General features: G+C 48.1%; 2 protein-coding genes across 11 annotated transcripts in view; one reads left to right on the top strand and one right to left on the bottom strand.

Annotated features, from left to right (window-relative positions):
* LOC125955051 (clavesin-1-like) overlaps window positions 1–23,704 on the top strand; it is a 165,475-nt gene that overhangs the window by 84,675 nt on the left and 57,096 nt on the right. The window lies entirely within an intron of this gene.
* The window catches only part of LOC125954965 (transcriptional regulator ovo-like), a 63,200-nt gene that overhangs the window by 27,867 nt on the left and 11,629 nt on the right, over window positions 1–23,704 (bottom strand). For 7 of the 10 annotated variants that reach the window (XM_049685703.1, XM_049685704.1, XM_049685701.1 and 4 more), the window contains one exon: window positions 20,448–20,626. The exons of the other annotated variants lie outside the window; for them this stretch is intronic. The gene's annotated coding sequence lies outside the window, so the exon portion shown is untranslated. The remainder of the gene's footprint in view (window positions 1–20,447; window positions 20,627–23,704) is intronic. 10 annotated transcript variants of the gene reach the window in all.

The raw sequence follows: 23,704 nt of genomic DNA, 5'->3' as shown, positions 1-23,704 counted from the left end.
GTTTCTATCTAATTACTGTGAATAATATCAGCTAATTGTTGACAACTAGAACAGTTAATAACAAATGAAGATTTACTTTACAATTCTGACGCCAAGTCGACGCCACTTTCTCCGGACACAACATTATTCCCGGCACATTATGGCCTACTAAGAAAGAACAGCTAGAGATGATGACAACCAATCTCTAATTAAGCGTTCTCCCAAATAACCAAGCAGCAGTCCTGCCTTTCAATATTCATAAAACGAAGAGATCGTTATAAATATACTAACAACTGTTCTACCAACCTTCACTCGAACAATTGCAACTATTTCAGAAAATCGACTAAAACCCACCGAGCGGCGCATTGGTGCAAACAAAATAAAGGAAATTTCGGAGAGGCGTTACGTGCATTTAAATGCATATCATATCGATCGGCACATACATGGTGGTACCGGGAATGATAAATCCCGCAGGCAATATGTTCCGCCACAAAACAACTTACATTTGAACGACTCGTTCAAAGCGTCTCACGTTCGACCTCACCCCGCCACTCATCTGCGTGCAATCGAAGACCTCCCCCCGGAGAAGCGCCTCTATTTGTTTGTCATCTGGACAGCACACATTCCTCTCTTCGACATTCAGTCACGTAACCGTCAAAGCGGTAGAGGAAACGCACAGTGCTCTACGCTGCTGATAAGTGTCCTCGGAACGGCAGCAAGCGGGGAATTTGTGCGGAACATCAATATGACAACGAACACCGTGGAGCAATGGATTGAGAAAGTTGTGGCCAACCAGCCAGCCAGCCAGTGGTATGGAATGTGACAACAAATTATTACGCATCCTGGCTAATGGTGGTTGAGCGTCTTATTTCCTTATGCAGTGCGTCATTATTCTTCTCTCTCTCACTCACTCCACCCTATCTCTAATTATGTTATCAAACTCTTCTTCAAATACACCTCCAGATGGAGCATGGAATACAGCGTCTTGCGTCTCGTCTCGTCTCGTCCTCGGGTCTCTCAGCCCGGGATGTCAATCAATTGATAGCAAAACCGCGCCACAGCAGCAGCCGCAGCAACAGCAGCAACGCGCCTTATAAGGCTTTGGGGGAATGAAACATGAAATGATGGCGACCAGGAGGTGGTCGAGGACACCTTTTGCACCTTGGAACAGCCAGAGTGGACAAGTGGTTTTCACAACAACGACACAAAAAAAAAGCGCCAACACTTTGACATCGGCAGCCTGGAACGCGTTCATCTCGCATTGCAATTGAATTGGATGTTTCGCAGCAAACGAAATCATAGCATGAGAGACGAAGGAGGCACACCGGGAAGAGAGGGGTGGTGGTCATTATCCACTCGGTGTCTACATTCGCTTTCCATCATCGGTGATGCCACTCCTCACCCTATCATACCTTGCTGTGTGTGTGTGTATATGATGTTTCGCTTTGGTTAGCATAATTTGAATGGCGGCAGCAGCAGCATGCAACAGTGTATCTTATCACAAAACGGGCGATTTGCTACCTCGCGCACCCTCTCTCTCTCTTTCTCTCTCGACTTTTCGCACTCCATCAAAAATGTCTTCCAAAACGAAGATTATGGTTGGCAGCTGTTGGTGGATCGTTGGTTGGTTACCTTCCTTCTTTCCTTGCTTTTTGCTTCTTATTCCATTTGCCTGGATGTCACGCTTCTGCCGCCCTGCCGACGATCGTGACCTCTGGCAATTGCGGCGCAATTTCGGCGTTCACTGAAGCGCGCAAACTATATCGCGCATCATAAACCGCCCCAGGCGAATCGACGTGTATTGACACACACACACACACAGCAGAGCATGGTGTGTCGCATGTTGTCGGCGTGGGGATGACACGACGGAATCGATAGAGAGCAAATAGTCGTAGAAATCATAAGCACACGAACGAGTGCAATGGATGGAAATGGATGCGGCAGCGGCGGCGGCCGTGGGGGGGCAATGTGATAATAAATGGAATCACACCCCAACGCGCCCACTGCTTTGCTGCGTGCGTGATGATGGTTCTAGTTATTTGCCTCTCGGGGATTGATTTTTTTTACCGCGCTAGAGCAACTCTCTTGAGATTAAACATCGCAATCAACAGCTAAGCAGCATTGGGAGTTGGGGCGCAAGTATTGCACGTAAACAGAACGCAAACACTTGAACATGACACGAACGACACGTAAGCAATGAATCGGTGATCGTCCTGTTGTCGATTGAATTGAATGCAAAACATCCTAGCAATAGAGATCAATCACATTTCTTTCGAGTGGAAATTAAAATGATAAAAAGCAAAATAAAACAGGCATTGGGCAAAACAAAACCTTTCAAGCATGGAAATAATCATCTACAGCGATGTTTCATCTATAAATAATCGAGCTAGAGCGGGAACACCATTCAGCGATGGTCGATGAGCATTCAAAACGATTTTGTTTCAGAAACGTTCGTATTTGGATTTAGGTTCGATTGTGATCGAAACGAATCCAAGCAGCTCCTTATAATTGATTGCAGTCATTATACAAACATAAAAGGTAAAAATAGCGATATCGTATCGAAAACAACTAGACTTCAACGTTTAATTGTGTCACTGTACTTATTGCTACAGCAAATTTCATCATATCAATCATTAATATTCCAATTTTGGTTTCCTCCTTCGTTTTTGGTATCTCTCTAACGCCCTACTACAGCCCTCTGTCTAAGATCAATCTGTTAAGTAAATTGACCGTCGTTTCATCTCGTTCATCCTTTTATTTTATCCTACGTCGTCATTGCGACTATTGGATGTTCAATCATTTATTCATCATTAATAGTTATGACCGACGACTCTGCCCGTTAAATCTTCGTCGTCCATCTAGATGGAATGCACAGAGCGTGGTAGTCCACAAATGCAGATGGCACGACAATCTCGGCATTGATGCAATCGAATTACTACAATCTCGACGATGAACGACAACGATGCGAGTGGTGGAAGCATTTCTTTTATGACAGATCAAGAGACCACTATTCACATTTGTTACGCCTGATAATGAAGTAATAGTTTAAGTAATAGTTTAGTTTGAAGATAAAGATGCAAAGTAATACATCGTTTTGGAGCCAAAAATTAATATCATTCTTCAAACGTACCACCGTCTTTGCTAACAAAACAGCATAAACATTTTGATATTCACCGACACCGAGACTCGGTTTGGTGCCGCCTTCCATTTTATGCTAAATACACTGCCTGCGCTACATAAAAACCCATCCTTCAATTCCCCGGGATGGCGAATGGTCTCTCTCCTCGCCAGGAGCGGCCGGCCGCGTACTGTGCGTGCAGGCCCTGGGCAAAGCAAACCCAATTCCATGTTTAGCGAGGCAAAAATAGCTCGCATATTGTTTCTGTATGCGTGTGTGTACGTGTGTCTGTTGCTACTCTATCGATCAAGGCATTATTGATAGATAAGACGCGGAACGAGAAAGAGAGAAAGAGAGAGAGAGAGAGAGAGAGAGAGAGAGAGAGAAAGAAAGATAGAGAGAGAGAGAGAGAGAGAGAGAGAGAGAGAGAGAGAAAGAGAAAGAAGGAGAGCGCGCGTCTAAGGCACTCCGTAACAACTCCCACACTCTTCTGGAGCACATTCCACCGGCTTCGCCTTATCCTCTACCTCCTTCAATCAACCACTACCACCTACTAGCACACTTTACTCCCACGTACACCAGAGCATTCCCACCTCGCTCGCGCGTGCACACACAAGTCAATGGCCCCAAGGTCATGCCGGAGAAATTTTTCGACAGACACGCCACCGGAACCGATGAAGGAACCCCGAGGAAGGCAACCATCGGAGGTCTATAGAAACAATAGAGCGAGGGGGTGATTGGATGGACGGATGGCAAGAACAAAGGAAGGAGAACACCACACAGAATGATGCGCCATCATTGGGATGGTTTTTTGGGGCTTGGCCGCCGGGAAAAGCCCCCTCTCGGACCGCTCCCCTCTTCCCCGAGGAAAAGATGATTAAGACTCCGCAAATCCACACCCACACCCACACTCACACACACGCATACACTGACAGGGCAGACAGACAAACACACGCCCAGAGACCCTGCCCTCCGAGCATAAACCTAACGACGGTTCTGGTTCTGGTCGAACCGGCGCTAATGGAATGAGACTCGGCTCGGGAGGCCCCGGGGATGTTCATGGCGGAGGGCGGCTTCAGAGCTTCCGGTAGTAGTTCGGCAAATATTGGCCAGAACGCGGGCCCAAGGTGCCCTCTCTGCACAACAATTTATCAAACATTTCGAGCCTCTACACGACGACCACAGAACACTCCGAGAGTGGCGCCGCCGTCGCCATTTCCTTTTCAGCACATTCTCAAACATTTGGCGCCGGTTGACGTTACGCGGTATCGCGGGGGTAAAGAAGGAGGTTAAAATGTGCCAATGTGCCTTTCGACCTATGTCCCCCAGCCCGCTCCCTTCTACGTGTGTCTTCTAGTTTTCCACATTGCACTCCGCCATTGCGTGCCGCGAAACGATATTTACGACAATTTACGGGATCCCGCAGCAAATCCGACCGCCGGTCTCGGTGGTGGTTGTCTCTCTGTTTGGCGAGCCTGGGATGCTTTTGGATAGCAGCCCCTCCTCACTCCACTTCTCCGCCCCCAGGGGTGGTGATGGTTCCGCTTCTGCGAGAAGTGCGCCAGGAATGCTACGCTACGGTTGCTGTTGCTGCTGCTTGCGAAAACCAAGCGAGTGGTGGAGACTACTGCAGAAGGAAGGATGGAAGAGGCATCTGTTCTCTCTCTCTCTCTCTCTTCCTCTCGCAATCTCTGTCTCTCCTATAGCGTTCTTTGTTGCGTGGAGGCTCATGATGCCGCTTTTTTGGGACCGGCCGGCACCACACACGCAAATGGGCAAATAATGACTCGATGCTTTTTTGCATCGTTGTGGTTCCTGGGACTGGGAGAGAAGACTCATAAACGCACTGCACCAACCTTCCCCAGGCAAACCGGCTCACACCATCTCAAACAGACTCACCACCACCACCATCGGGGTCTTCTGATCGGTTGTGCTGGCAAAAGCAATCAGCTGGGCTAAAAATAACGAAAATCCCCCCTTCGGCCGAACGAAAACAAACCATTTTTGTTGGCTACCGGCACGGACACAGACCACACGCTACGTGCGCTCTAGGGATCCAAACAACACACCACACCGCCGGCATGGAAAGGATGCTCTCCATAGAGTGAGGGGGGAAGAAAGGGAGAAGATAAAAATATGTTAATGGCCAGCGCACGCATCACAGCTTTTTGCTCGCCATTTTCGATTCGATTTTTCTTGCTAGACAGAAGGCTATATGAGAAGGTTAGAAGTAGGATTAATAGTCTTCGCCGATATATGACCGATCGTTGTGTTCCTGTTCAGAGTCAATAGAACCGTCAGTCTTTATCCATGTGCGTTGCCGATGGTTATCATTTTTATTTTTATTTTATCAAATACTTAAGATGACCAAAATATCACTCATAAAGGCATTGGCATTCATACTACGGATTGTTTCCTAAGTCTAGGTCTTAAGTCACGGACAAGGACACATCGAAGTATTCGCACAAGAAAACAGTAAACATGTTCGTAAGCAGTGTCTTTGGTACGGATCGGAACGAGAAGATTTGGCCTGCTGCCCTTGACGATAAAGACCACATGGCATTAAGTCCGGCAACAAAGACTCTAGCCTTGACTGTACACTAAGAGGCGAGCATGAGCCCTGTCCCGGAATGGTGTCTATGGTCCAAAGACTTTGAGCCAAGAAAAATAAAATGTACAACCAACTCCTGATATTCGTAGTACTTAATGACTTCCGGAGAATTGGCAGAAGTCACAAACATTGAATTTGTTTCATTTAGTGCCCAGTAGCTATATAATTGAAGAGAAGAAGATCTTGTAACGGAAGTTTACTGAGAAGATGGTAGTAAGACACTTTAATAAAATAAATAGATCCTTTACTACTTTCTGTAGACACTAGAAAATACTAACTGGTATGAAGATCTTAAGGATAACTGCAATGGAAAGATTGAATACCTTGTAGAAGGACATAGACACACACAACATCGTTTGTAAATAAAATCAATAAGCGAGATCCCTAAACGCATCCCTTAACCAACGCCTGAACGGGCCGCGGGTTAGAACTATCGATTTTTAACTTGTGGCCGCATGTAGAAGCCTTTAATCGATCCCGTTTATACCTCTCACTGGACCCTAGGCAGCCAAGCAGCCAAGCTATCAAGCAAGCAAGCAAGCAAGTTGTTTTGCTCGCGACCACACTCGCACTCACACTTGATCGATAATTAATCCGTGTCGCCAAAGGGGTAACAAGGAGGCGAGGCGGGTGGGGACCTCGGCACCACGGAACGCCTCCACCAACACGACGCGACCCTGTCTCGTCTGGCGGGTGGCACGAGGCGGAGACTTGTTCTCCTTGTTGAGACGAATGGTGTTGTTTCCACTCTCGCTGCTCTGTTGCCTTCGATGGATGTGTATTTCAAGCTGCAAGCAAACAAGCAAGCAAGCGGACAAACTATTCCCCTCGAAGCGAATCAAATAGGAATCACCACACTCTTACCCGCTTCCCTTCTTCTCCTTGATATGCCGAGGCGAAACCAAAAAAAAAGAGGCTCGAATTCGTAATGGACCACCAACAACATCGACAACAGCGCAACCACAATAAAAATGCTAGTTGGAAAGCTTATTGCAATTCGCTAGCGACTGAAAAGGAATAACATATTGCGGTGGAGTCTGCTGCACCCCCAAGCGATCGACTTTAGGCGGACCATAGGTGGCCACAAAGCTAGAGAGCCAGCGAAGGAGGAGATGGTGGTGATTAACATTCAAGATAGCCCAGATAGCGAAAACTGCTCTCCATCAAAAGCCCACACAGACACGCATCTGCCCACACACTAATCGAGGCAGATGATAACACACAAAAAGAAGGGAAAAAAAACGCTGCATATATGTAGGTTTTCATGGCGGAATGAACACCTCTCTCTCTACACTTCTGAGTCCCTCCGACACCTCCGACACAACAATCCAAATGTTGTTTTGATGTTGCGTGAATTATGAAAATCTGATTCGCAGCCGTAGCCGTCTCCATTCACAGCGCATTCCGTGGCGCATTATAATGGAGCCGAGGATCGCCGATCGCGAGCATGAGATCAAAGCCTGGGATGCTCCGGAATGGGCGCGCGCGCTAGTTACGCACTGGATTTTAATGCTTTTATTATTTGTTTTAGTGACGCTGCTGCCGTTCGCCGCGTGAATCAAACACAGACGACAGGGCGGTGCGTTGTTTGTTTCTTCTTTCGTCTTGCACTAACACACCAGACACCAGGCAGATAATGAAGTTTCTTTGAGAATGGAAGCACCAAATAGGACAGACCCGCCATGCCACCGTTATCATGTCTTGAGCAACAAATCATAGACTGCCGGCGATGGATCTGTCCTCCTAAGGCTACCTCTTTGATAAGAGTTGGTGATTGCGTTTATGATTTGTTGAAAAAAAAAACGATACTGAACACAAACCACAACTGGTATGAGTAGCCGAAACAAAGAAGAAGCTACAATGAGAGGCCTCGGTATGATAGTTTAGCAACCAGAACACACTAACGGTTAACGGAATTCGGCCAGCGACGGAGAGTAAAAAAGAAACTAAGAAACTGTGCCAAGAAAGGCGCTTTTCCCAACACAGCCCATCCAATTGCAAACGGAGATCGTCTCTGAGCGGTCTCGTCTATTTCTTCCATTTCCTCCCCGGGAAAGCGTTGTAGGCGCCACACACAGAGGAAAAAAAGGTGTCGCCATCAGTCGCAATTGTCGAGCTTCAAGAGAGAGAGTAAACGACCAGACGAGACACAGCAGCTTCCAGAGGCTTAGGCCACGGAGAAAGAACGGAGAAATGGTTACAACGTTTGTCTGCGATCATCAATTCAAACACCACTGCAGCGGCGAGCCCTCGATCGGGGCGTGAGCGATCGCGTGTCTGCCCCGTCGAATGCTGAGCCCTGCTTTCTTCGCTTCAAGTGACACAATTATCCCCGCCCTGCCGCCGACAATCTGTTTGTTTGTCTTTTCCCGGAGACTAGCAGCTACACTCGCTTGCCTGCGTCTGCTGTTCCGAGCGATTCGGTAGAGACTCCAACGCACCAAGAACCGGGAATAGGCGGCACGTCGTTCGAGACGAGGAGACCGGGAACGTTTTACTACAAAATGGGACACTTGTTGGTACGAAGAGAATGGGTTCCCGTGATCCCGATCCGACGAGAAACCTTCACTTCCTTTCCCGTGGAGGTAGCGTGCTGCTCATGGCTAGCGTCCTACCCTCTTGCGCCTGCTTCAAACCGGCTTCGAATGCGAAGGTTACCCCGTCGGATGACGATACCGCGCGGCCTCTGATCACGGGGGTTGCATTTGACTTTCGAATCGAGCAATGGGCGTCGCGCTACGGATCGTGCCCCTGGTTGTGATCTCATCTCTGGACGAGTGGCACTCCCACAGGACCGAGTGATCGACTCGATATCGTCGGTTGCGGTTCAATCCCCCTTGTGGAGTGTTTCACCACAATCCGGGGCGGGGCGGGGTGGTATAGATCGGAATCAGTGAGTCAAGGACTGCCTACACGGTAGGCCGTAATCGGAGACGACGACTACAAACACACATACACACACACGCACACACAAAGACATTAGACTGTGAATCGTGACAAATTAACTAAGCAAGCCCGCTGGCATCGCGGGCTATCAATAAAAGGATGCAAAGGGCCAAGGAGAGCATCGCTTCAGCTTTGTGACGTGCTGCGGTCCCCACAGCGCTGGTGATCACTATATGGTGATGGAGGTCATAAAATTGAGAAACGGTGCGTAGGCAATCCTGAGTGCGAACGCCATGTATGGTCACACTTAAAGGAGTGAGGACTGAGATGACTCGCTAATCACCTTTTGGTGGCCCATCCATGTGTCCTATACGATCGGGCATCATTGGACTGCTGATTGCTTTCAGCGGAGGGCGGAATACTTACGTATTCCATTTTATTTTTTGGTTCCAAAAAGATTAACGGTTAAATAATATTGTGTCAAATGTTACGAAAAGTTGAAGTCGCAGTGCATCTCAGGGAATTTCAGAAATAAATCAAATATACAAGATGTTGCATCAACCGGTTTCATCGTCAGAAAATTTTGGTTGAATTTCATTAAAAGCGTAACGTTGGAGGATTGTTATGAAATATATTGAAAGATTTTCATATTAATAAGTACAATTTAAAAAAAATCGTACATATGACATCACAATCCAGGCATTAATTTAATGAAAACAATGATGCTCTAATGAAAGCTCCAATGACTGTTTTCTTATGTGTTATTCCTACAAATCTATACCAAAGATCCTTCAAACGTTGCAACCATATATCTTATCCTCGAAAATGTATCAAAATTGACTGTTTCGTCAAAACAACGATCATGCAAAATGGCTCACGTCAAATTCCTTCTCTACTTAAGCAGAGATGTAGCCTAAAGGAAGTCCATATTGGAATATCGAAGCAAAATCAATTGCGTCAACGCTACGATCACTCCCGGGGCGCACCGAGATTCAATAGAGCCAAATCATCATCATCATTCCACTGGACTGATTGATGATGACGGTCCATCGAAACCGTCGATCGATTGACTCTGCTGACGGTGATCTTCGAAATTCGCCTCGTGCCAAATGGCCACCCACAACCACCACCACCACCACCATCAACGGGCTGCTTGTTGACCAGCAATACACAACAGAGCCGACCGTCAATTGCACTACTGTCAGCAGGGGGGCCGCCGCCGCCCAATAATGTGCAATTCATTGCCGCACTCGCCTCCGCCGTGCAATCGCACAAGCCACAAGGTTGCAGCAGGCAGGCATTGCAACCCCGCCACGCCACACGGAGACAAGGGGCATCAAAATGTTAAGCAAATCGGAATGGGCGTAGAGATCGGTGCGTTCGGCTGGCCGGCCGGCCACACAGTCCGTGCGTCACAATGCTTCCACGGCACGGCGCCACCAAAAATTGAGTAGCACGAATCAACAACGACCCACACTCTCACTCTATTGTCTCTCTCCCGTCGCCGGGGGGTGCGTGTCGTTTTCTGGTGGTGCGAAAGATTAGACTTTTAAACGACTCCATCAACGACACCACCACCACCTGCTAATAATGTGGCCACACAGCATGTACGGCGCCGCGCGACCAACAAACATGTCTAATAATTAATAATTTATGCTGCAAACCGTGGAGTGTTGTGCGCCGTACGCAGCAGCACATGACCGTCGTCGCCGGCGAGAGTCATTTAGAAATCAATGATTGACATCGTCGCCGCGCGGCGCGAGAAGAGCACAACAAGAGCGGCGAAAAACCGGTCGTTCCGTTCCGGCTGGAAAAGTCCTGCCACCACCACCGCTTCTTCTTGGTTGGCGCGCTCTTCGATCTTCAATCCGTGGGCACGGTATTGAATTATTCATAGGAAATTGAACCAAATATTGTTTTTCTTTTGCTGGGATTTTCATTTCCCTGCGCTCGCTCTGCCCCACTCCCTGACTCTGTCCTTCTTTCATCCAACATTTGTTCACTTCCGCCGCACTTTGCAGATGGTAGAGCTGTTCCTCCTGTTCGCTGGCAATACGTGAGCGAACGCTGATGAGCAAACGCAAGGAAGCGGTGGAAGAGGATAGCATAAAAATAGAATTCATACCGGAGAAAATTACATTTACACGCCGCTGCCGCTTCGCGCCACCATTTCCTCGCCTTCACCTGCTTCTTCTCGCCCATGCCAGTAACTCACAAACAAGTTCATTTAGTAGCAGCAGGTTCCTGGGAGGGAAGACCTACTAGCAACACACACATCAGCCAGGCGCCAGGGCCAGGCGCCAGGGCCTGCTGGCCAGGGCAGGAAGTAGAGCTTTTCCCAACGCGCAGGCACAGGTCAAGCGAGGGAGAGGAGGACGAGGACGAAGCAAGGCCTTTCGTGCGAAAGTGTTCCGAGCACGAACACACCCACCTACCAATCACCGGTAAAAAGCTTCATAGCGCGCTCCAGAGGAATCCAGAGTCCTGCGCCTTCCACACCAACTGTTTGCGACGGCCAAGCGCCAACCCTGGTGGTGAGCCCCCCCTGGTTGTGGGAAATACAGACTCTAATTTCCTGCCCACTTCCTGACCTCAGGGGCCTGGCCTGTCTGTCTGCCTGCCACTCGCTCTACGCTCGCGAACGAACGTTACCTTGAGATGTGGTGGTTGTTACACCTTGAAGCAAAAAGGCTCCGGCGTCCGAGCAGCAGCGGAGGTGCGCTATTGCGCAACAAGTGCATGTAACCTTGCACTCCTCTACCAGGAGAGTGGGGAGAGGGAGGCTACCGACCCGCACCATCCTTCAACCATGACACCAAAGGATCCTCCTTCCGAGAAGAGGGATGTGTTGTCGTCAGGCCAGGTGCTTGTCGGTTGTCGGATGGATGGTATCTCGCAAGGTCCCGTCCCGTCTCCATATCGAATTCCACCGTCAATCAACGGGGAATTTGCGAGAACTGCGAGAAACGGTTGAAGGAAGGACATTGAACAGGCGGCGTGTAATTGAAGGAAACCATCGTTACACAATCAATCCCTGGTTGACACACGGCCAGCTTCTGAACGCAGCCCAGCAACAACAACAACAACACCGAACAACACACACACACACGCGCGCACACAATCATGTTTTCTCGTTCGTTGTGTACTATGTTCCTACCTTGGTCATAAGATATTTGGATTTCGATTACATCACGCCTCTGCCGGCACGCCTGGACGTCATATTTCGTTTGGGAGACGCAACGCAACGCGATACAATTACCGTCCGAAGGACATCCCGGTGGTCCCCGTTTTTTCAACAACGGCCAGAGCCAACGTGAGCGTTATATATGGCCAGGGGGCAACGCGTTCGGAAACGGAATCGAGGAGCATCGGCGTTACGTTATCGAATTTCCATGAAAGCATTCCGCTCATTAATGTCGAGAAGGGGGCGCGTGAAGGACACACTCCTCCTCAGTGTGTCTCAGGCTAGCTCTTGGGAGCAGACTCATCACTCATCCCGTTGGCCGAATAGTCAAGGACGCACGGCAGCACATGGCCAAATCACTTTGATCACTAGAGAGCGATGTGTCGAGAGCAAACGGTGCTGCTTTCTTCTTCGACTAACGCCAGGCTTATGGCTGGCCTATTGTGTAAACTGTGATTTATGAGAAAGGTCAACACTGACCGAAGACTGGCCGAAGACTGGTCTTTCTTCACATGATAAATACCGCCCCATCGTTCTCCAGCAGCAGCAGCAGCAGCAAGCAGCTCATTTCAATGCTTCAAAAACTGCTTAACGCACCCCCCTGAAAAAAAGAAAAACCTTCCACTATCTCGCTCACGATGTTGGGCACCGCACAAAACGCCATTTGTCCTTATGGCGAGCTCCCGTAAGCCGAAGACATACGAACGCATTTCCTCGTTTTCGTTGGAAACCTCATTTTTATAAGCTAGCTAGGGATACCACAAAAACCGGCGCCAGTGAGCGCCTCGGTGATAAATGGTGACCCCGCACCATTTCATCTATTTATCATTATCGTTTTCCGATGAAACGGAGACCGCAGGAATTGGGTACCCGCTCCCATTGGTTTTTGGGGGGGGAAGGCGAGCGGTGAGCGGTTCAACCCCTTCATAACATCCTTTATCCTGTGGTGCGGTGCGGTGTGCGTAACCCTTTTACACACCCTTTAACGAATGACGTCGATTAATAATCGTTATCCGGAAGTAATGATGACCATTCGGGGAGGAGAAGGGTCAGTTAGGTAAAAGTAGCAGCAAACGTTTCGTTTCAATGAAGCTAGCAGCTCGGAACATCGATCGAAGTGAGTAAATAGGCGATCGGTGGCGCTCATGTTGTTAGATATAATATGGAATCCTGATAGCGGGGCGTAAAAGAAACAACTTTCGTTGGAAAAAAATGTTTCAGGTGCTCCTTGAAACCACCAAATAAGACGCACTGACAAGCATCTCGCAAACGAACTCACACCAACGTCGATATGCGTGGGAGTGGATGGTTTGTGGTAGAAGTCGATTCCTTAAAAATAGAAGTCCGTTTGTGCCAGGGTTTGGACTGACTAACGTGGTAGCGCAGTTGAAAACACTATAAGGTTTGCTTTCCTGATCATTAGGGCTACGATTTGGATGTGGTACGGTGCGTTAAAGTTGATTTGAACACCGAATAGTCTTGCCGAGAGACCAAAACAGTAAATCATCGTATTATGGGACATCGTATTATTGTTAGCCAAAACCATTTTGCATCGCGATATTAGAAGGTTCATGTTATATGCAGGGAAATCATGAGCACATTTGGAGAAGAAATTGTTTAAATATTCTCTTCTTCACTGATTAGTTTTATATTCTTTATGAATGTTTGCTTTTACCCTAAGTAATGTTCGCTTTTACCCTAAGAAATGTGTCACAATCACAACAACATGCATAACCAATATCAATCAGGACCTGAGGGATGAACGAAGTGTTTGAAATGTCATGAAAATAGGGGTAAATGAAAAATGTAGATCTAGTCAAAAATATGTTTTGGTTGTGTGTATTAAAACTAGGATTGAAAAAAACTTTGTACTTCGGACAGGCGCTTTTCATTAAACACCTCCCGAAATATCACTGACCTCAGCTCAACCGAAAGAACCTTGTCCAACGTTCCCCCTAACCAGACGCCGCAGTCAATCCCGTTTGCTCAATACATTTCCAAGAAAACGAACATGCGCAGCATATGTTTTGAAATCGAATGCATACTTACTAAGCAGATAAAGAACCATTTAATGCGATTAGCGACTAGCATGGTCATGGACTAGGCTAGAGCTTATTCCCGCTAGCAGCAGCACACGCTAGTCAAAACGGAAGTCCTTTGGCTCTATAATCCGTGGCATCCGCCATTTCGGCACCACGCTAGACATAACGCGTCCCACGAAGCGTATATTGAACCCATATACGTATGTTACGACATTCATTTTAATTCGATAAAACTAGACCGGACATAGAAAGATTAGTAGCAGCAAAAGTGGCAGATTTTGTGTCTCGTAAAACTCCCCTGAAAAGTAATACCTCTGGCCTGTGCGTGCCGCCGGTTGTCTTTTGATATACTTTGGACTTTGGACTGATTTCGTGCAAATCCGTTACACCAAATTGGATTTACCCATTGAACACACGCCATCGTAGTCCAACGGGAGGGAATGTAAAAGAAGGAATCAACCATCATCCTGCTGCCACCAGCGGCACTCCATTCGAGTTGCATTTACGCGAGGATTCACATACTACATTGTCGCGCGTCCAATGCTCATCTTGCCTCCTTCGTATCACTTGGAAGGATCATAAAAACATTCGAAACATTTAACTACATTGTAGGCATGAGCTGCATGACACGGACAACGTTTCACCTCCACATGGGAACCCCTACCATATGCACGCACACACACGCCGTCACTCAATCACAAACGTGCAATTGGACGTATCAGTTTGTCTGTTTTCACTTGATCCACGGGACAGCCAGGGAACGTACGACACCATTCGTGCGTGTACGTGATGGGAAAATCGTTCCGCAATACTTATTTGCATCGGAAAATGGGAGGAAAAACCAAATGAAACACCCCGAGGGGTGGGCAAATCACTCACGCGGTACTGTGGCTGTTACAAACATCACACACACACACAACACATTGGCAACATTAAACAACAGCACCAACGCTGCGCCAACAACCACCAGAAGTAATTCCAATTGCTAATGATAAACCCGCGCGCTACGTGGTGATCGTACCAACGTCCTGCTGCTGCTGTTGCTGCAATCACTGCCAGCCCCGTACGCCACACACAACAGCGACCCATTTAGCGAAGAGATAAAACGTTGCCAACATACCAAGTGCATTAGAGAAAGAGAGCAGCGGATGACCCAATCCCATGGGAAAGAGAACCACAAAAAAGGGTTCAGCAAAAGTCGAGCAGAAATTTGTTTTTTTTTCACTCTCTCTCTGGATTTATTTTTTGTTTGTGACACGAACTGAAAACATTGATTTCCAATTAAAAGAAGGATTTTCCACCGTTTTCGCGCGAAACACAGAAAACCCCCGATGGTATTGATGCAACATCGGTTACAAGTTGATCAATATCGCTGGAAAAAACAACCCACCCCCCTCTCCCTCCTCGCGGAAACGCCCCGCAACCGCCTGCTGCGTAGCGGTATTAGCCGTGGCCACACGGGGCGAAAATTTGCGCGCAAATTTGCACATTAATGCCAAAATGTTTTCGCTTCGTGTGGCAGGGGTAAAAACCCGAAAATTTATGCCGAAATGTCAAACGTATTGTTTTCATCTGTGTTTTGGCCGCTGAAGTTGATTTCCGAATAAATTTTGCAGTTTTTAACGATATTGTTGCTGTTGCTGTTATATTTATATTAAAAATGCAAAAACAATACGAAAAGAACCTACATTTTCGTAAATAAAGCGTTCGATAGCGTCAAGGGTTCAGCGAAAAAGTCCGCGGACGTATAAAAGTTTGACAGCGTGTAAGGGTTAAGCGAAACCGTTTTGACATTAATTTTTTCGTTTGCGCGCAAATTTTCGCCCCGTGTGGCCACGGCTATTGAGTTGTGATCCGCGCGGTTTGGAAATTTTCCTTTTTACACGGTTGATTTGTTTGTTTTTCTTTCTGTCGCGACCAGTTCTTTCCCTCCATCCTTCCAGTGATAACGACGGTACACCCCCTCCCGGCCCGGCTCTCTCTCTCCACCCCATTCTCTCATTTGAAGTAATTCGAGGAAAGCTCCCTGGTTTTCCCTGCCATAAGCCACAGAGAGAGAGAGAAGCGCTTGCTTCCCTGGGGCAAGCAAACAAAGAACCCATTTTCCGCGGGTTTTTTCCCTTTGTTACGGGCCGAGTGTCCGCATCCTTCGGGGCAATAGGCCTCCCAGCTCATCATCCCAATTCCGTTCGTGATCCCCAACAAGCCACGGTGTGGTGGTAATCATTGTGTTCCCGACGATTGCGGCCTCATGCGGCCGGTGTCACACACATACACACACACACACACACAAAGCAGCAGCAGCAGCACCACAAGCGCTTTTCCCAGGAATATTTCACCCCACCGGTTGACGTCATTCGGGTTGGGGGCCCGGAAAATTCCCATTGTCTTGGCGACGACGCGCGATAAACTGAACGAACAGGCGAACTGGCGGCGACGGCTGCTCATCACCACTAACACTACTACCCCTCACAAAATACATAGCTCCCTCAAGGCGCCCCCAAGAAGAAGAAGAAGAAGAAAAAGAGGATAGATTTTCCAAGACGGCATCGTCAGCACCACCACCACCACCACACCAGCAACGGCGACACCACAATGGTAATGTGTTTTCCCCAACTTCTCACAGCAGACGCGCGGTGGTGCCGGTCGACGTACGTCTCTGTGTATTTGTGCGTTGTGTGTGCAGACGTGTTGGCACACGTTGCTGCGCTGGTTGGCCGGCTGTGAGTCATGGAAATGTTTGGCCGCCTGAAAGGTGGCCCGCCTGAGCGAACAGCGAACCCGGAAAACCCGAAGCCCACCTCAGCCCCGGGGAAAAAGATGTTGATGATGAGGAAGGGGTTCTAGAACCGGTTATGGTGCTGGGTTTTTCCGGCTTTCATCCAACTCACACACTCAATCACACACACAAATGTGAAGCCCAAATTTGGTGCTCTGCTGGCACTCTCTTTGTGTTTGCCACGTCGCCGCCTGCTGTTGCTGGCGCTTGGCCGCTTAGCCGTTTGGTTGGTGACGGCGGTTAAGGAAAATTGGAGGGAAAACCGTTAGTGAGTCACCCGGTTGCACGGAGGGAGAGAGAAAGAGAGATCGAAAAAGGGAGGTGATTTGTCCCTTTCATCGTTTGCGAAATGTGCGCGATATCCTTGCGACGAGGGTTTTAACGACGAGTTTGAAGCTTGGTCGCGAGTTTTGCGTTCCTCGAGAACCCCTTTACGAAAATTCGTCGTTAAATCCAAGGAGAGCTCGTGACATATTGACGCACTGGATGGCTGGCGCGTTGGCCGGCCGGCCGGCCGGTCGGTCGGTCGGTCGGTTGTTCTGACCTTTTTGGCTTGGCAAAATAATGCCTGCGGAGCGCGCCGTTAAGGTAGAAGTCGGGTTTTATTGTTGATGAAAAGATGGCTGAGAAAGATTTCTGCATAAAAAAGCTGCTGCTTCCGCACCAAACGAGCACGTCTCGGTGGCATTTGCGTTGCGACGTAGGAAGCAGAAAAAAAATGGCGACTTTTTTATGCCCTCACAGGACCTGGAGAGTTGGGACCATGCATCGCAAACGGATCTGGCACTGTTTGAGTCATTCGTTCGGTCAACGCGATTGCACTTAATGTGGATTATCTTTTAGCCTGCCCGCAACTACAACAACAACAACAACAACAACAACCACCAGGCAGCCAGATAGGGCGGGGTGTTCATTATTAACGAGCAAACATCATGTGCGGTGACATTTAAAAACATAAAATAAAACGGGTTTTTTTGTGTCAATGGTTCCACCAACGCTGTACACCAATGTGCGCCACAATCTTTCTTATCAATTTACGACCCGTGGAAGGACATTTGAGAAAAAAACATAAAAAATAACGTAAAGGGAAGGCGTATTTAATATTTGTTGTGGAATTTATTTTAATCGTTTTCCCTAGCAATCAAGAATTTTTTTTGGGATATTTCGACCGTCTGTGAGATTAAACAAAGTATTACTACAGCTTACCTTCGAGCTTCAAAGTAATTTTCTCAAAATTCAAATCAGTAGCAAATAAAAAAAAACGATTCGATTGTTTTGAAACCTTGAGCACTTTGTCTAAGAGTTTTTACTCAAATTTATACAATTCCTGGTTATCCTTCTTCAAAATAGCAAAAACATTACTTTTTTACACCGCAGATAATGTAGCCCCCCAAATGATGAGGACCACAAAACACACTTATTGATTTTTTCACAATTGCAAGTATGGTAACTTAATATACCATTCGCTAATATATTATTCATATTGCTTCACTACTTTTCCGACAACAACAAATGGGCAAAACTGTGTGCCTTTTTATAGTCGAATTAACGTAAACCATTAACGGCAAACTCACCCAAGCTACTTGTAATCGCCAATCCAACAAACAAACGCAAACGCACACACAGCGCAAACTGCGTCTCTATTGGCACTACTGGGCCAGGTTTAAGAACAAACAACAGAACCACCCATCGCCGTAAGCGGCTTGGCGAAGCAGGGTATGCGCCATGTTGGCACTAAACCGTGCCGCCATTGGATGGACCCTTTCGTCCACCGTTTACGGTCCCCAAAAACAACAATCTCCAGCCCGGGGGAAGGGCAAACGGTACCAAAACCAAAAAACCGACCGACGATAGAGCGAAACCGAATCAACCATGCCCCACCGGCCTGCTCGCCTAACAGGATTATGCGAAACCGGTGGTGAAGGGGAACAGAGAGTCCCCGGGTCCTGATCCGCGCTGGTTCGGGTTTTCGGCGAATAATTACATTCGAGTAACGCAATGCCAACGGCGACGTGTTGTATTTCATTTCGCTCATCACACACGCACACGCCCCCAGGTCGTAGGTATTTCGTAGGCAAAAGATCGAAATTTCGTTTGTTCGTTAGCCCAAACCCTGGCCATAGGATATTTGAGCTGTAACAAGCAGAACAGGGGGCGCGATCGGGGATCGATCAATCTTGTATGGAAGAGACTACAGACAGACCCACCTCAGCCACCCTGCATCGATTAGTTGATCCACAACTAATCCACCTCACTCCGATTGTTGGTCGCGTGCGACGCAGAAGAGCGTAGGGCCAACATCAATCGTGTCAAACCACCGTGTTACGCAAACACCTGACGGATTAACGCCGAATTGAGGACAAACATCGTGACAAGCGGCATTGCATCAACAAACAGCGACACTGCCGGGTGACATTAACAGTCGTCCCCGTTCGGAGTCCCTTGTCCAAGACTCGAAATGCAACGAACCTTCCTTATTATCCGTGTAATTATATTTGTTTCCCAATCAAAATGCTCTATTCCAATAGTTTTATTCGGCCAGCAGTGGCTTCAACTGTGCTTCAAAAACAACCGGACGAGAAACTGGCGGCGCCACCACCGCCGCCGCCATCAACACATCATCATCATGTGACTGTGTTCGAGCTTGGACTTGGAGCGGTGGATCGACGTCACCTGTTCGAATCGGATATAGTAGCAACGGCAGAAGCAAAAGGCAACATCAGGTTTGTCACGTTGGGGTCGAACGCTCCAAAGTTCGATTAGAAGGTAAACAAGTAAATGAAATTTAATAAACCTGCCCACCCCTCTCGACCGTGCGAGCAGCCGAAGAAGGGTGAGGTAGCAGAGCACGATCGCACTACACCATATGCGCGACGAAACACTAGGTATAGGCCCCCGGGCTCTGTTGCTGTGTGTGCTCAGAACCATCCATTACGGACACAAATACACAGATAGTGAGTGAGCGAGGGAGCGTCGAGTGAGAAGTGGCTTACTGGTCGGTGGTGCCTACGCACGTCAAGTCTCAAACGTGCCGTCGTCGACCACCAAAATGGTCGCGGGCGCACTCTCCTCCAAATTGGCTTGGCTTCTTCAAGGCTCGTAGATCGACCGTAGGGGGTTCCGAAAGCAGGAATACACTGTCATCACATACACACGTGCGCACCACACTGCACGGAGCGCACGGAGGAGTTGGCATGACATTTCAAGGCGAATGACGTTTGCCATCGAATGCCATCGAAGGACTGGTGTTGTCTCGATGAGTGGTTGTTTTTTTTTTTTTTGTTGTTTGCGTCTGTTTTGTGGTCAACCAGCCAGCCAGCCGGTTCCATTTCAGCGTGCACAGGCGGCGACACTGGCTACCTGGGACCCCGACATGGGATCGAGAATACTCGATCATGATAGCCGATTGTCCCCCCGGGTCTGAGTGTGCAAAGTTGGGGGACGACTTCTCTAGATTCTGAGCACCGACTCTTTCAAGAGGTTCTGTAGTGCGTGTCTCAAGGCTAGACCGTAATAAACACTAAAGGTAGTATTGGCAACAGTACGAGCTTTAGAACTTCTGATATGTGCTACTGTTTTGTCAAGAGAACAGTCATGTGGAAATTGTGTTTGAAGAGAAACAGCAACAGCCAGCATAAGACGACCGAAGCCACGTACTGAACTCAATGATTAACTCCAATGACGTGCCTCCTCATGCTTGATGTTGAAGGTCTCGAAATCATAACTGTGATCGTCACCGTCTACATAACAAACACACACTCACACATTCCCTTTAGTGAACTGAAGCGGAAAAAAGGAAAAACGAAACGGGATTGAATTGCATTTTTTTCATCTTGGTTTTCGCTTACCTGACAATACCTCCAAAATTGTGGCGGTTTTGTGCGATACCAGGGTTGATTAGGAAAAACGGATCTGTTAGATTTCTGTGGCCCTCTCTCTTTCTCTTTCTCCCTTTCTCTCTCGCTCTTCGTCGCTTGTCGTCCCTCTCCCGGTGTGGGCGCGCGTTACAGGACCATGCTATGCTTACCTAAAAAGAAAATAGCAAGAAACGTATTAGAACAGAATAAATAAAAACAACAAGCGATTAGAGGTTAGTCAGCGTTTAAATGATTGGTCATCAAACATTGACAAACTGTCACAACATATCCCAACCACTGACCACAATGATTGATGTGGAATGCTTAGAATAACAACAACGACGACGACGAAGGCTACACTGGCATAGGCACTAAGGGATTAGTACCAGTCTCTAATGCTACCTTCTTCTGTCCTTCTACACCACACCTTCGCCCATCGTGATGTGGCGATGGCAACGACAGAGGGACGATCCCCTTGGTCGTTGGTAACCCATTTTCGTCCCCATGGCGCCCCCGCATCTGCTCCTGAGTGAAGGCACCCGCAGATCTAATTATTGCTTTTCCCGGGACGCGGCGAAAACAACATGCCGACATGCCAGCGCCTACCACATGACAACACGCCATGCTAAAATGGAAAACAACCTCCTTTTTTTCGTAGAAACCAACGCTGTTTCTTGGAAAAAATTTAACATTTGCAGCCGAAAGCTATACTATCACGGATATCCTCCCGTCGGCTTTTGTAGATGATCGTGGTCCTCACCAACCAGGAAGAACCAGTAGCCTTACATATGTTACGTATATTCAGCAACACTCCACCTCATGCGTCTAATTGATCACTCTGCCTTTGGCTCAGTTGTGAGGTGCACCTCACAAGCCTGAAGGAATGGCCACTCCCGGTCCCACAAACAGCGCTTTTTACTTTGCCGCGTTTTGTGCTATCCATTTGTGCATGTTGTTGTTGTAGTGGGAGGTGCCACCACTAACCGAGAGTGACTCCGGAAAAATCATCTTTTTCCATCTCTACCCCACACAGCCAGACACAGCGGGGAGTTAGCATATGGGACGCCGCCTCCTTCCCTTCCTTTGCCTCACTAATGTAGTCTGACCTCGAATGCATCCCCCCCGCCGGGTAGTGAGTGTTTTGTATGTGTCTTCTTGCGAAAGATAATGGAGTTCCCGGGGCCCAAGCCCAAGGCCCTACCCATCATGTGGGTGGGTGGCGCCATGGCCCCCTTCTTTTTGGTCCGTGTGACCTTTCTGCGGCATGTTGTACGCGCGTGTGTGAGGTTGTCACAAATCAAACGAAGAATTGAGGCCATCCCCCAGCCTAGCACAGACCAGTATGGAGTGGATGGAGGTTGGCGGCCTTCACGATAATCTATCAAACCAATGAGCTGAGCGCCGAAGCGTCTCGAGAGAACGAAGTGGCAGGCTGGCTGGCTGGGTGGCTGGGAACCGCTGAATTCGCAAGACACCAAAGGGCATCTTCTCTCCTTCGCATTCGAGCGCAAAGCACAGGACTTTCACTCTTCCGTTCCCGATTGGTTTTTTTTTTTTGGGGCGGGCGCCCGAGACGGTCGATCTGCTCCACATAAAGGAAGGCCACCATCAAACCCGAAGAGATAAGAAGAGGGAGTACGCGGTGGCATTTGGGGCAAGAGAGTGAGAGACAGGAAACAAGGACCACCAACATGGAGCCGGAGAGTTCAATTGGAGCAGCAACAGCAGCAACATAAGGCACATATGCTGGCAAGGTTATAACCACCATTATATGGCACTGCGTAGAGCGTTTTGCTTGGTTCGCCATTTTTACATGCTGTAACACTTCAACACTTTGAACCCCAGAGCCGCAGCGCGGAGGAGTTGTACGCGTCTACAATGTAAAGATTGCCCAACTGATGACCTGGAAGCCCCTGGAATGGCCACCCCGAGACACCGAGCGGCAAACGAGAACAACAACGTGGATTCAAGTTGCGAGGTTTGAAGAACTTTGAGCATCAACCGCATCGGCTCAACAACAAACCGGAATACCCCGAAGAAAGCCCTACGAACGTCACCACCGAGAGTTTGGTTGCCTTGGTAGGAAGTTGAGGTAAAGGCAAAAGTTTTCAGTTCACTTCCAACGTCAATCGAAATAGGGCTTCCCAGTTTCCCATGTTTTATCCACAAGAAACTTCCTATTACACAGGTACACGCTTGGTAGTAGCTGGTAGAAAAGCCATCATAGGACATACCGCAAGGAATTCGTAGTGTCAGAGAAAGAGAGAGAGAGCTGAGGTTTGAGACCGACAAACACTTGTCGGAATTGAGCTCCTTAGAAACGGACGCACGATTCCGGATTCCTCTCTACCCAACGGGTCCTTCTTTCCAAGGAACCAAGGAGTTTCCAAGGCCGTTTCGATCCTATACGCAACTGGCTGTTAGTTCCTCTGAAGTTCTGCAGAGGGTAGGTAGTTAGATGAAGTCATCATTAAGGTACAGGAACAGCTTGTAAAGTAGAAACAACGTCACCTTGTCATGTTCTAAACAATACCTCAATTTCAATCGGACAATCTTGCTGATTACGCGCTGGTTATGAGTATGCGTTACATAAGTAATTAAACTAATTCCATAAAATACCCCAAAACCACTCAAAGCGGTGCTTCCATGCCTAGAAGGCGTCCTGGAGGTCCTTTTGGGGATTAGCCTTCATAGTGGAAGCCACTTACATCAAATTTTGTACAATTCTCCATCCAAGGAAGAAGTAATATAATAAAACCGAATGCAGCACATGTTCCAACAAAAATATTATACTAAGATCAACAGTCCACATACCATCCGAGCATCTCTCAACCTAAGACTAACAACCACTATGCCCCCTCACTGTTTTAAATAAAACTTGGTAAAAAAACAACAAAAATCGATGGAATAAACATCTCCTCTGGTATCCCCGCGCCATCCCCTCGAACCAGCGCTACACTTAATCATAGCACGAGATCCATACACATTGCGTCCTCCTGCTTCTCGTCCTCCTCCTCCTTTTAAAACCAGCACGAACTGCCCCCCGCATCAGGCACATGTTGCTGCATGCAACGAATCCGCACCCACAGCAACCGCATAAACGCTGCTGCTGTTGCTGTTGCTGCTGTTGCCATACACCGTGTGGCGCGGAGGTCCGGTTTTCACTTTTGCACCTTCGGCCAACCGACCGACCAACCGACCGACCGGTCGACCATGCGCCTTTTTATTGGAAAATTATTTTTAGAAAA

The sequence above is a fragment of the Anopheles darlingi genome, chromosome 3 (assembly GCF_943734745.1).
Source record: "Anopheles darlingi chromosome 3, idAnoDarlMG_H_01, whole genome shotgun sequence".
NCBI lineage: Eukaryota > Metazoa > Arthropoda > Insecta > Diptera > Culicidae > Anopheles > Anopheles darlingi.
The sequence above is the reverse complement of the archived record's forward strand: the minus strand, read 5'-3'. Positions and strand labels throughout refer to the sequence as shown.